We start from the raw sequence: 14668 nt of genomic DNA on the forward strand, positions 1-14668 counted from the left end.
AACGGCGCCAGAAAAGAGCTTGATGTCTACTAAACAACATTATTCTTGTAGACGTTGTTGGGCCTCCAAGTGCAGAGGTTTGTAGGACAGTAGCAAATTTCCCTCAAGTGGAGGACCTAAGGTTCATCAATCCGTAGGAGGCGTAGGATGAAGATGGTCTCTCTCAAGCAACCCTGCAACCAAATAACAAAGAGTCTCTTGTGTCCCCAACACACCCAATACAATGGTAAATTGTATAGGTGCACTAGTTTGGAGAAGAGATGGTGATACAAGTGGTATATGGATAGTAGATATGAGTATTTGTCATCTGAAATTATAAAAACAGCAAGGTAACAAGTGATAAAAGTGAGCGTAAACGGTATTGCAATGTGTGGAAATAAGGCCTAGGGTTCATACTTTCGCTAGTGTAAGTTCCCTCAACAATGATAACATAATTGGATCACATAACTATCCCTCAACATGCAACAAAGAGTCACTCCAAAGTCACTAATAGCGGAAAACAAACGAAGAGATTATGGTAGGGTACGAAACCACCTCAAAGTTATTCTTTCCAATCAATCCGTTGGGCTATTCCTATAAGTGTCACAAACAGCCCTAGAGTTCGTACTAGAATAGCACCTTAAGATACAAATCAACCAAAACCCTAATGTCACCTAGATACTCCAATGTCACCTCAAGTATCTGTGGGCATGATTATACGATATGCATTAAACAATCATAGATTCATCTATTCAACCAACACAAACGACCTCAAAGAGTGCCCCAAAGTTTCTACCGGAGAATCACGACGAAAACGTGTGCCAACCCCTATGCATAGGTTCATGGGCGGAACCCGCAAGTTGATCACCAAAACATACATCAAGTGAATCACGTGATATCCCATTGTCACCACAGATACGCACGGCAAGACATACATCAAGTGTTCTCAAATCTTTAAAGACTCAATCCGATAAGATTACTTCAAAGGGGAAACTCAATTCATTACAAGAGGGAAGAGGGGGAGGAGAAACATAAGATCCAACTAATATAGCAAAGCTCGCGATACATCAAGATCGTATCATCTCAAGAACACGAGAGAGAGAGAGAGATCAAACACATAGCTATTCGTACATACCCTCAGCCCCGAGGGAGAACTACTCCCTCCTCGTCATGGAGAGCACCGGGATGATGAAGATGGCCACCGGAGAAGGATTCCCCCTCCGGCAGGGCGCCGGAACGGGTCTAGATTGGCTTTCGGTGGCTACGGAGGCTTCTGGCGGCGGAACTCCCGATCTATTGTGTGTTCACGGATGTTTTTAGGGTATATGGAGATATATAGGCGAAAGAAGTACGTCAGGGGGGCCACGAGGGGCTCACGAGGGTGGAGGGCGCGCCAGGGGGTGGGCACGCCCCCCTGCCTCGTGACCTCCTCGTTGATCCCCCGACGTGCACTCCAAGTCTTCTGGGCTTCTTTCCTTCCAAAAATGAGTTCCGTGAAGTTTTAGGTCAATTGGACTCCGTTTGATTTTCCTTTTCTTCGAAACCCTAAAACAGGGTAAAAACAGAAACTGGCACTGGGCTCTGGGTTAATAGGTTAGTCCCAAAAATGATATAAAAGTGTATAATAAAGCCCATAAACATTCAAAACAGTAGATAATATAGCATGGAGCAATCAAAAATTATAGATACGTTGGAGATGTATCAATACCCTACAAGCTTGAAGTTTGCTCCTCTTGGGTACCATAAGCCAAAGTTTGGGGTATGAGCCAAATATCGAAAGATTCGTTTGACCGCCACATAGTGACTTTCCTTAGGTGCGGCTTGAAACTGTGCACAAATTCCCACACTCAACATGATATCCGGTCTAGATGCACAAAGGTAAAGCAAGGATCCAATCATGGAGCGATATACCTTTTGATCCATCGCTTTACCATTGGGATCAATGTCAAGTTGGCACTTGGTGGGCATTGGGGTGGAAGCTGGCTTGACATCACTTAGCTTGAATCTCTTGAGCATGTCTTGGGTGTATTTGGCTTGGTTGATGAAGGTTCCTTCTCTTCTTTGCTTCACTTCGAACCCTAGAAAGAACTTCAACTCTCCCATGGAAGACATCTCGAACTTTGAGGTCATGAGAGCGGCAAATTCCTCATTGAAAGCTTTATTAGGGGAACCAAAGATAATATCATCAACATATAATTGGCACACAAACAACTCCCCTTTGACTTTCTTAGTAAAAGGAGTGGGGACGATTAGCCCAACTTCAAAACCACGGTCTTGTAACAACTCGGTAAGGTGGTCATACCACGCATGTGGGGCTTGTTTAAGGCCATAGAGTGCCTTATCGAGTTGATACACATGATCGGGAAAGTAGGGATCTTCGAACCCGGGGGGTTGCTTGACATAAACCAATTCATTAATAGGACCATTAAGAAAAGCACTCTTCACATCCATTTGTTGTAACTTAAAGTTATGATGAGAAGCATATGCAATCAACATGCGAATGGATTTAAGACGAGCAACGGGGGCAAAGGTTTCACCGTAGTCGATACCCTCGACTTGGGAGTGGCCTTGTGCTACCAAATGAGCCTTGTTGCGAATGATAATCCCATGGGCATCTTGCTTGTTCTTAAATATCCACTTGGTTCCAATGACATTGTGGTTCTCCGTCGGTCTTGGCACCAATCTCCACACTTTGTTGCGCTCGAAGTTGTTGAGTTCTTCATGCATGGCATTGAGCCAATCCGGATCTTCGAGCGCCTCATAGACCTTGTGGGGTTCGACACAAGAGACAAACGCGTGATGTTCACAATAGTTTGCTAATTGTCTACGAGTGCTTACCCCCTTTCTTAAGCTTCCAAGAACATTCGTCATGAGATGATCCTTGGTGGAGAGCTTGGAAGCAACCTTGGCGGCACGACGCTCCAATTCCTCCTCAGGGGTGAGATGAGGAGTGGTCACTTGATCATCTTGAGCGTCGTCTTGAGCTTGTTCTCGTTCTTGAACTTGCTCGGAGGAGAGAACTTGACCTTGGGCATCACTTGGTGTGTCAACACCGTCTTGAGCATGATCTTGCCCTTGGTCTTGTTCTTGAGGATGAGGGCCTTCACGTTGTTCTTCGGAAGCGTGTGGGCCTTGGGTTGGTGATGGCTCCACTTGAGTGGAGCATTGTCCTTCTCCTTCGGCCACAAGGGGTTCCTCAATGGGTAGGATAAAACCAACACCCATTCTTCTTATGGCTTGAGGAGGAATTTCATCACCTACATCACAAGTGCCACTTTGCGCCACTTGGGAGCCGTTATTCTCATCAAACTCCATGTTACACGTCTCCTCAATAAGTCCCGTGGATTTATTGAGGACACGGTAAGCATGAGAGTTTGTAGCATAACCAACAAATATGCCCTCATAAGCTCTAGCCTCAAATTTAGACAACCGAACACCTTTCTTGAGAATGAAACACTAACACCCGAACACCCGAAAGTACTTAAGGTTGGGCTTGTTACCGGTGAGTATCTCATATGGAGTATTGTTCAAGCCCTTGCGGAGGTAGAGCCGATTGGATGCATGACACACGGTGTTGATGGCTTCGGCCCAAAAGTTGTATGGAGACTTGAACTCCGCGATCATGGTCCTTGCCGCATCCATCAATGTCTGGTTCTTCCTCTCCGCAACACCGTTTTGTTGAGGGATGTAAGGTGCGGAATATTGATGCTTGATCCCCTCATCACTAAGAAACTCATCCAAGGTGTAGTTCTTGAACTCGGTGCCGTTGTCACTTCTTATTGTCAAGATCTTTGCATTGTGTTGACGTTGTGCTTCATTTGCAAAGTCAATGACGGTTTGTTGGTTCTCGCTCTTCCTCTTGAAGAAATACACCCAAGTGTATCTTGAGTAGTCATCCACAATCACCAAGCAGTACTTCCTACCCCCAAGACTATCAAAGGATGGAGGCCCAAAGAGATCCAAGTGAAGGAGCTCCAAAGTCCTCTTTGAGGAAATGATAGTCGTGGGAGGGTGAGCCTTCTCGTGTAGCTTTCCTTTGATACAAGCACTGCAAGCACGATCTTTAGCAAAACTAACATTTGTTAGTCCACGGACATGGTCCCCCTTGAGAAGACTTTGCAAAGATCTCATATTGACATGGGCTAAACGGCGATGCCAACACCATCCCACATCAACTTTAGCCATTAGGCATGTCACGGTCTTAGTGGGTCGCTCTGAAAAGTTAATCACATATAGACCGTTCTCGACATGCCCAACAAAGGCTACTTTAAGAGTCTTGCTCCACAAGAGGGCCACTGTATCAATATCAAAGAAAGTGGCAAAGCCCATGATTGCAAGTTGACGAACGGAAAGTAAATTGTATGCAAGGGACTCAACAAGCATGACCTTCTCGATCGTGAGATCATGAGAGATGACTACCTTGCCAAGTCCCAGTACCTTAGAAGATGAGGCGTCACCCCACTCGACATTGGTGGGCATAGATGGAATCTTGTGCACGTCCACCACCAATTCCTTGCTTCCGGTCATATGATTTGTAGCTCCGCTATCGAGCAACCATGATCCCCCACCGAAAGCAAACACCTATAAGAGATCAATGCTTGGTTTTAGGTACCCATTTTGTAATGGGTCCTTTGATGTTAGTAACAAGGGTCTTTGGAACCCAAATAGACCATTCAATGTACTCATGAGGATAACCAACAAATTTGGCATAGACATGCCCATCAATAGCACGACATAACACATAAGAAGGATTAAAGTCGCCAGCTTTGATAGGAGGAGTGGCATTGCCCTTTTTGACACCGCCACCCTTCGCATTGTTCTTCTTCTCCTTGGAAGCACTCTCTCCCTCCTTCACAAAGGTTTGCATGAGAGGAGGAGGTCGTTTGGTCTTGTCATTCTTCTTCTTGTTCTTGGACTCGGGCACGTACCCAATCCCTTCCTTGGCCACAACTCCCTTTTGGTTGGTCAAGAGGTCGTTGAGGTTCTTCTTACCTTGTATGCAAGACGCAAGACCTTTCTCAAGTTGCACCTTTAGCTTAGCGTTCTCCTCAACAAGATGCACATGCTCACAACACGAGTTAGTAGCATTTGCATTATCAATTAACATCATACGAGGAAAAGTGGCTTTTTCCTTGGTTAGCTTTACTTGAAGTTGATCATGAGACTCTTTGAGGCGAGCATGAGCACCCTTCAAGACCTTGTGAGCCTTGTCAAGTAGATCAAACTCCTATTTGAGTCTGGCAAGATCAACCTCAAGTTCGGCCTTCTCGGAGTTTAGCACACGAGAAACAATGAGAACATGATCAAAATCTTTCTTTAACTCATCATAATCAACTTTGTGTGACTCCTTAAGAGCCAAACGAAGACCACGCTCTTCCTCAAGAGCATTGGAAAGATCCGAAATCTCATTGGCATAGTCACGACTATGTCCTTCCATCTTAGAGATGGTATCTTCGTGGGCCTCGATCATGTCATTGGCTTCACCAAGTTGTTACAAGAGAGCAACAAAGTGCTTCTTGGATTTACCCTTAAGTTTTCCCATAAAGGCCTCAAACTCATTCACCTCCACATTAGCTCCCTCATGTTCATCAATGCTATCCGTGGCAGAAGAATGATTAATGATGGTAGTTTTGATGTTGGGGGTTACCTTGCTGGTGGCTTTAGCCATGAGGCACTTGGCGGTGATGCTCTCATTGCGTGAGTCGAAGAGAGACACCCGTGGAGTTGTCACAATGGAAACTGAGGCCATGGCAACCGACTCACCATCTTCATCATCATCATCATCCTCATTGTACTCTTCTTGTACCACCAATGCCTTGGAAGGAGTCTTCTTGGTGAAGTTGCTCTTGTTGGGGAACGACTTGGCCTTGTCCTTACGGATGTGCTTGCCACCATTGTCTTCCCTCTTCTCATACGGGCACTCCGCAACAAAATGACTCACATTGCCACAATTGTAGCAAGTCCTTACACGTTGCTTGCTCTTCGTGCCACTTGAGTTGTTTTTGTTAAAGTTTGGCCTTGAGTTCTTCTTGCTACAAAATTGTCTTGAAGCAAGTGCCATGTGTTCATGATATGCATACTTTGTATCTTCGGGGTTGCTCTCCTCTTATTCCTCTTCTTCTTCTTCTTCTTCAACGCAGACCTTGGCCTTCAAAGCAAGGTTGGGCTTCTTTGCCCTTTGAGAACGGAGCACCGCATTGTCGGCGGTCTTGTCCAAGATGTTCATGGCCACAAACTCATCCAACACTTCGCTTGAGGTCAAAGTGTGGAAGTCCGGCCTTTGACGAATGACGGAGGACATGGCCTTGTGGTAAGGCATCATTGCCTTGAGGAATTTGCGCTTGATCCAATTGTCATCCGTGTCCTTGCTCCCGTGATCTCGGAGTGAGACCGCGAGTTTGGTTACTCTCCGATAGAGCTCACGAGGTTCTTCATCTTCTTTCATTGCAAACTCATCGGCTTCATCTTGCACCACTTCATAGTTGGAGCGTTGAATGCTTGCGCTTCCCCGGTAGAGTGAGACAACACAAAGCCATGCGTCTTTGGCCAAGGCGAAGGGCCGAAGATGAGGTAGATCTTCGGGTGGAATTGCATCTTGGATGATGAAGAGAGCATTCTCATTGAGTTGATTATCTGCGGCTTCTCAAGGAGTGAAGTTGCTTGAATCATGCGGATGGAAACCTTCTTCAATGATTCTCCAAAGATTAGTGTTCACATGATTTAAATGACGCTTAAAGTGGTAAACCCAAGAATCAAAGTCCTCATTTTTCACAATCTTAGGGGGAGGACCGTCATGATTCAAATGACTGGAAGGAACCGGTCCACCATAAACAAGTGGTGGTTCCACATGAGCAAAGATGCCGGTGCCATTTTTACCACTAGAAGAAGGAGCCTTTTCACTACTAGCTTCCCCCTTGTCGGAGAAAGCATTCGTCACCTTGTCGGTGGGATCAGCCACTTTCAACGGTGCGGTGGATAGTTTAAGCCCTTCAAGGAATTTAGTAAACGTGCTTTCAACCTCGGTCGTCATGGAGGTTTTCAATGTCTCCAAGGCCACATTGAACTCCTCAAGAGAGACCGAGGTTCCCCCATCGCCTGTAGACGAGATCGGATTCACACCGGAGTGTTCCTCCACACCGTCTATGGTATCAACCATACTCTTCGGACGGTAAAGTCCTTAATAAAGAGACGAGGCTCTGATACCAATTGAAAGGATCGATATGGTTGACTAGAGGGGGGCGAATAGGCAACTAACAATTTTTTTACTTTTCTTTACCAAATTGAACTTTGCATCAAAGTAGGTTGTCTAGATGTGCAACTAGGTGAGCAACCTATATGATGCAACAACAACAACAAACAAACAAGCAAGCAAGAGAAGTAACACTAAAGAGGTTGCACAAGTAAAGGTAAGAGATAACCAAGAGTGGATCCGGTGAAGACGAGCATGTGTTACCGAAGTTCCTTCCTTTTAAGGGGAAGTACGTCTCAGTTAGAGCGGTGTGGAGGCACAATGCTCCCCAAGAAGCCACTAGGGCCACCGTATTCTCCTCACGCCCTCACACAATGCGAGATGCCGTGATTCCACTATTGGTGCCCTTGAAGGCGGCGACCGGACCTTTACAAACAAGGTTGGGGCAAACTCCACAACTTAATCGGAAGCTCCCAACAATACCACGAAGCTTCACCACAATGGAGAATGGCTCCGTGGTGACCTCAACCGTCTAGGGTGCTCAAACACCCAAGAGTAACAAGATCCGCTAGGGATAGGTGGGGGAATCAAAAATCTCTTGGTGGAAGTGTAGATCGGGGCCTTCTCAACCACTCCTGAGCAAATCAACAAGTTTGATTGGCTAGAGAGATAGATCGGGCGAAAATGGAGCTTGGAGCATTAATGGAGCTTGAGGGGGAAGAGGTAGGTCAACGGGGAAGAAGGGACCCCCTTTTATAGTGGGGGCAACAATCCAACCGTTGCCCCACTAAACAGCCCCGCAGAGGGCGGTAGTATCGCTTGGGTGGGCGGTACTACCGCTGAGCCAGCGGTACTGCCGTTCCACCTAGCGGTATTGCCGCGCAAAGGAGAGAAGCAGGGACCTGGACCCAGAGCGGTACTACCGCGGTGGTAGGGGCGGTACTACCGCTGAGAAGCGGTACTACCGCCTCTACTGCCGCACTAGTGCCGCAAAACCCGACATGAGAAAAAGAGCCCTCGAGTCGAGGCGGTAGAAACCAGGCAAGCCAGCGGTAGTACAGCTGCGGAGTCACCGGCGGTACTACCGCTGCGGAGCGGTACTGCCGCTTGTGACCCCTCAGCGATACTACCGCTGGGTAGCACGGTACTACCGCTGGGACCCAGACAAGACACACAAGTAGAGAAAATATCTCTCCATTGAAGCGGAAGGGCTCGGAGGGTGAGAAGTGGATGTGTACGTGTTGATTCCACCCAAGCAATACCACAGCGGACCCCTTCTTGATAGTACGACGCCCTCTACGCAACTAGTTCATCAAAAGAGAAACGAATGAGCTACACCGTCTTGAATGACACTCAGAGGGGAAGAAATCGTCTCGAGCCAAGGATGAATCTCTGAAATGCTCAAAGCACACGATTAGTCCGCAAACACGTAGTCATCAATCACCAAAACCACATCGAGAGATATATGCCTCAACAGTCGGACATCCGCCCACTGCTCGCACTTCTCGATCCGCTTGAAGACGTGGAGGTACTTGAAATCTTGGTCGCTGCTGTCCTGGCGATACATGGCGAACATCCGCAGCAGCTGCGCCGACGAACAAACAGTTGGTGGGCGCGCACGGCGAAAAGAAGTGGTATACCGGCGTGCCATACCTGGTCCTCAATGCTGACGCCGCTCTTCGGGCGAGCCGTGATGTCCTCGACGATCTCATGCCATTTGTTGCACGCCGTTTGGATGAGCCCCTAATGGTTCATCATTGCCTTCGACCCGCGCTGCATGTAGACGCCTTTGAAGCAGGGGTAGAGGAGCTTGCGCTCGTCGAACTCGGCCTTGATGCGCTCCCAATACGTCTCGATGCTCTGGTTCGTGCCGATGATGGGATCGAGGCAGATGACTTTCCACGCTTCGGCGAGACACTCCTGCTCCTTGGACACCTACTTGATGCGCGGCAGAGGCCCGATGTCAAGTCGGATAACATGCTGCGCATGATGGGCCTCATGCTAGATTATGTGTAAGCTGTACTGTCTTGAACGATATATTCCTGGATTTTGCAATGTTGTACCTTCACCTAGTTTGTGTAACTTGATGACCTTAGACATGTTTGTTCTATTTGGATTCATCTTTTAACTATTCAAAATCATGTTGCTCCACTTCATGGCCTGAATGGCGAGAGAAGGGAGGGTATATTCATCGTGAATTCGCGATGAGCTGACAGCATGATGCTAAGTTTGATGAATGTCTGGTGCTGGAAGCATGTGAATGCGTGGTTGACGAGAGCCTTCAGAGATGCTGCCTCTATCAAAATATAAGACGTTTTTTGCAGTTCAAAACGTCTTATATGTTGGTACAGAGGGGTGGATGTTTGATGGCCGGGTGAATGTTGTCAGAATTCACATGCGTAGTTGACGCAGCCCTCGCTAGGGTTAGATTACCTGTGACTGTGAGGAATGAAGGCCGATCAAACTGTAGAATGTTTTTTTGCCGTGGCTGTGAGTAGGAGGCTTGTTGCTTTTGCGTGATGAGGAGAATTCACAGGTAGAGAGGGATAAATATAAAGTTGAAGAATCCAATTCCTGTAGCTTTTGCATTGGCCTGCAGTCCTGGGAATTTTGAAGAATTGAAAGCCGCATCTGATTCTTGGTCCTGCAATGAGGTCACTTTTGGTAGATTTCCCTGCAGTAAAAAATGTCAGCAGGTTGAGGCAGTACAGTATGTGCAATCTGTTGTCATTCAGCAATAGTTGTGGCAGCGTGGTAAACCTGATGGGGCAAGCTTACTTTCCTAGTAAAGTAGGCAGCATTTCTTGACTTCTAAGTGCACCGAAGAAAATTGAAAATGGTGTGTATAGAAGCATGACGATGCTTCATATTTAACAAAGCTTGGATGATAAGTTGCATCGTGGTGATTGTTAGTAAGCGCAAAAATCACAATTAAAAAACAAATGAAGTTCATCCTCCTGTTGACTGCACCTGCAACATTAGTACATACGGGTAGGGCTTTCCCGAGGAGTAGTCTTGGCCTTGGGAAGCCCGGCCCGACCCGGCCTGGCCCGACGCTGCTCCTAGGCCGGGCTCGGGCCTAGATTTTGAGCCCGATGGCCAGGCCGGGCCCGTTGTTTTTGTGCTTTTCTGAAGGGGCACGGCGCAAGGCTCGATGGGCTTTTACGTGTTCGGGCCAGGCTTGGCCCCCCAAAACAGGCCCGATGGGCGAGCCGGGCCTTGGCCTAGGATTTTTGCCTTGGGCTTGGCTAGGCCCGGCCCGAGGTTTGGCCAGGTATACCGAGGAGTCTCGACGCAAATGTTTGAACTCTTGGCTCCCATGAGCTTCTGCTTCCATAGCTGCTTAAGTAAATATCTCACAAGTGGGTACTTGCCTGGGCTGCTTATTGTGTGTGAGAGGGATATCTCAAGATTTATGGCCTGTGACCCAAATGTCTTTAACAAGCGCAGGGTAACACAAAGTTAGCAGGAAAAATAATCAAGTGATTATAACTTTGAACTCGCGACCGCTGGCCCAAATCTGCGAGCGCAAGCCACCACACTAAGGGCCCGCTTTTGATAAAACATGGATGGACACACCTCTATATAAATAGCATTGTCCATTCCGCTATATCAGGCCTAGACTTTTTTTTTGAGAATGCGCGTGTTAGCGAATTAAGCTGGCAGTAGTATTTTTTTTTTGCGAAAAACAGTAGGATTTGCTACTAAGATGAACATGGTTTCGAACCATACTCCCTTTTCTTTTTCGTTTTTCTGTTTCTTTTTTCTTTTCTTCCTTCTCTAGCGAATCACATTTTCCAAAAACTAGTTCAGAAAATTTTAGCGAATCACATTTTCGGAAAACTAGTTCAGAAAATTTTAGCGAATCACATTTTCCGAAAATAGTTTGAAGTTTCAAAATTTGGTCACAGTATAAAAAATTTAGAAGTTTTCAAAAATGTTTTCATTTGCAAAAAAATTCTTCTTATTTTCAAAATTTTCCTGGTCATAAATTCTTGTTCTGAATTTGAAAGTTTGTTCAGCAATACAAAAAATCCCCCTTTTCAAAAAATGACCCAGAATTTATAATAATTATAGCATTTTTATGAATTTTTCATCAACAAGTATTTTTTTCATGCATTTATGTTCTTTGTATCTCTCACATACAAGCACATGTATTGATGAAATATTGCACAATGATATTGCGCTACTATACATGCATATACATACAATTTTGGAATTTTTTCAAGCAGTAAAAATCTATTTGTTTACTAAAAAATACCATGCGTACCCCCTGTACCCAATACGTAGAGAATTTTTGAAAATGCGAATATTTTTCAAATCATGATTTTTTTACAAATTCGTGAATAATTTTTGAATTCACAAGTTTTTTTGAAATTGCATACATTGTTTTAGAACTCATCAACAAGTTTTTATGCATAGGCGGATATTTCTTGAAATTTGGGAACAAATTTTGATATTAAAAAACAGTTTTTGTTTGTGACTAACATTTTTTGAATTCATGAATATTTTTTTGAATCAGTGAACATTTTTTAAAAGATTGGTTTTTTACAGTCCCATACATTGTTTTGAATATTTTATATAAATTCGTGGACATTGTTCTGTCGACACGAGCCTTTATTTTTGAATCTTGAACATTGTTTGAATCGATGAACGTTTTAAAAAAACTCCTGAACATTTTATAAATTCATGATTTTTTGTAAAGACGAAAACAAACATATAATAAAGCATGCATCTCCATGTGTACAAGATCACGCGCTTGTTCTGGTGGCTTGCTGGCGTAGCAATGTGCTACAGTTCGCGGGTTAGAATTCCCGTGGTGCTCTTTTCTCCTTTTGTTTTGTTTTTTTCTCAGCCTCAGCCCAGGCCCATTGAGATATGGCGTAGCAATGTGCTTATACAAAAACTATACACCACTACTGACACAACATAAACAAAATTCAGTTCATCAACCTGATAGTTGCAATCATTCTAAGAGATGCAATCAAAACTTGGAGACTCCCTGTTAGATAAACAACAAGCAGTGAATAAATGAGATGGAACATGCAATTGTATATCTAGAAAGAGGACCAAGAAACTAACAAAGAAGGTAAAGGTCACACCAGTGCAGAACATACACCATATACCACAAATTCAAACTGAAAGTAAATCCACCCTTGCAAACATAGCAAACCAGTGAGAATAACATCTACTAAAAGTGAATTCACATGAACAAACCATGCTAGAAAAGATTGCATTAGTATTCACTGTTCTTCTTGTGGACATAACACATATATATACCTTCCCACTCTAATCTGAAGCCATTATCCTAAAAATGCACTTGGTTCTGCTAGACTACTTGGTCCACCTTTCCTCGCCCTTCGAAGCTTAAAAGATACAAGTATAACTCAATAAAAAAAAAATGAAGAACACATTGTTTAACAAAATGCAATATGCATTTATTAACCAACAGAAGACCAGATGGCACGGGACAAATCAACTGCACCATCTGAATACTCATCCAATGTATCAACTACTCAACTGTGGACAACTTCTCAAAAAACAGATACATTGCAGGGACTGTTTTTATCTGTGTAGGGATTGCTTTTATTTTCCCCTGATATTTGCCTTCTCCTGTCATGTAAACCTATGACAAAACCAACAATCAATCCCTCAATTCGATGGATGTAAGATGCAATGCGGAGATGACTTGCTTATTTGAATATGAAAAGACAACATCTGCGTACCATGTTCCGAGGAGGAGCTGGGCGTAGCAGCATGCTCAGCTTGTCATAGATCCAGCCGTCCGTGCCACTGAAGCTCATGGAGTTTAACCTGCAGGTGCAGTCCTATCCTTAGCAAGGAAAAAATCCTCAACTCATCCCGAACGAGAGGTCGATTCCAAAGCCATGAAGCTAATGGAATCGCCCAGATCAAGGTGCATCTCAAGATGGCAGAGGGAGGCAAGTGATGAGAGAGAGAGAGAGAGAGAGAGAGAGAGAGAGAGAGAGAGAGAGAGAGAGAGAGAGAGAGAATATCACTGCCGGGTTGTGTTTCATTCTCCATTCACTGAACCACCAGCAGGGATGAGTCCGCCTAGCACACATTAGCCTAGCTCTCGCCCCTCCCGTCGGCGGCCTCCTCGGCCTCCTCGGCCGCCGTCCACGCCGCCATGCCATGCCCCAGCCCTACCACTCCGGCGTTATTACGCTGCAGCACGCCTGCTTCCCACGGCGGCGCCTCCCCGGACACGCGCGAGCGCATTCACTTCTCCGCGAGCTTCTCTGACCAAGACTCGCCCGGCTCGAGCTCCCCACCCTCCTGCAGTCCTACGCGACCGTGGTGCAGGGCGGCAGCTCACCCGGCGAGGCGGCTTTGCCTTCAAGGCGATGTGACCTGCCCCTGCAGCGCTTTGATGAGGACGGGGAGGGGTGGCAGATCCACAGCACGCGCAAGCAGAAGAAGGCGCGCATGCGCGAGATTCACGGTAAGCCCATGCCGCCCAAGGTTCACGCGTTGGACTGCTCCCGCCTGTGCTTCCGGTGCCTCTCCGACAAGCATTTCATCGCCCGCTGCACCAACCCAGTTCGCTGTCGTAAATGCTTCACCGCCGGCCACATCGCCAGGCAGTGCGCTGATTTAAGGGCTCCCACCCCGCCACCCCATCTTGCACATCAACGCCCCCCGCCACCGTTCCTTGACCGCAACCCTCTCATCACACAGCTGCCGCCATCCTCCCTCCGCCTACCCGCCAGGGCAAGAGTGCGCTTCCCCCTCGTCGCCGCCGGCACCACCACCATCACCACCACCACCACACCCACCCCCCACCCCCACCCCTGCTCCCCGTCTCCCACCAGCTCCAAGGCCACAAGCCACGCGTGCCCCTGTCCATACCAGGATCTCCTTCCCTCCGCCTCCGTCCGCAGCGGCTCGCAGAGAGGCCCCGACCCCGATGGAGGCGGCGGCCATGGACACCTCACTCCTGCCCCTCGCTCACCTGTGTCCCTCCCCCCCGGGTGTGAAAGTGCAACTATCCCTAAGTGGTTTTGGTAATTCTTAACAACATATATTTCATTAAGCTAATACTATTTTAAGACTAATATTTCAGGAAAGCTCAATGATTGGCATGGCATGGATGAGAAAAGTGGACCTCTCAAAATGCTAAGGACAAAGGATTGGCTCAAGCTCACAGCTCAAGACTCTACATTTTCTATTTTAATGATCCAAGATCACATTGAATCTATAGGAAAAGCCAATGCTATCAAGGAGGGATGAGGTGTTGCTTAATAAGATTCTTGCTCAAATGCTAGTGATATGCTCCAAAGCCCTCAACTACTTTCTCACATCCACATATGACCTAAACCAAAAGTCAAACTCGGCCCCACCGGTTCTTTCTATCCGGCGCCACCGAGTTTCAAATGTCATAGCCACTGCCACAAACCCTAGGCAAATTGGTCTCACCGAAATGAGTGATCGGTCCCACCGAAATGAGCAATGCAAACTCTCTGTTTTCCCTTCGTA

The sequence above is a fragment of the Triticum aestivum genome, chromosome 7A (assembly GCF_018294505.1).
Source record: "Triticum aestivum cultivar Chinese Spring chromosome 7A, IWGSC CS RefSeq v2.1, whole genome shotgun sequence".
Classification (NCBI taxonomy): Eukaryota; Viridiplantae; Streptophyta; class Magnoliopsida; order Poales; family Poaceae; genus Triticum; species Triticum aestivum.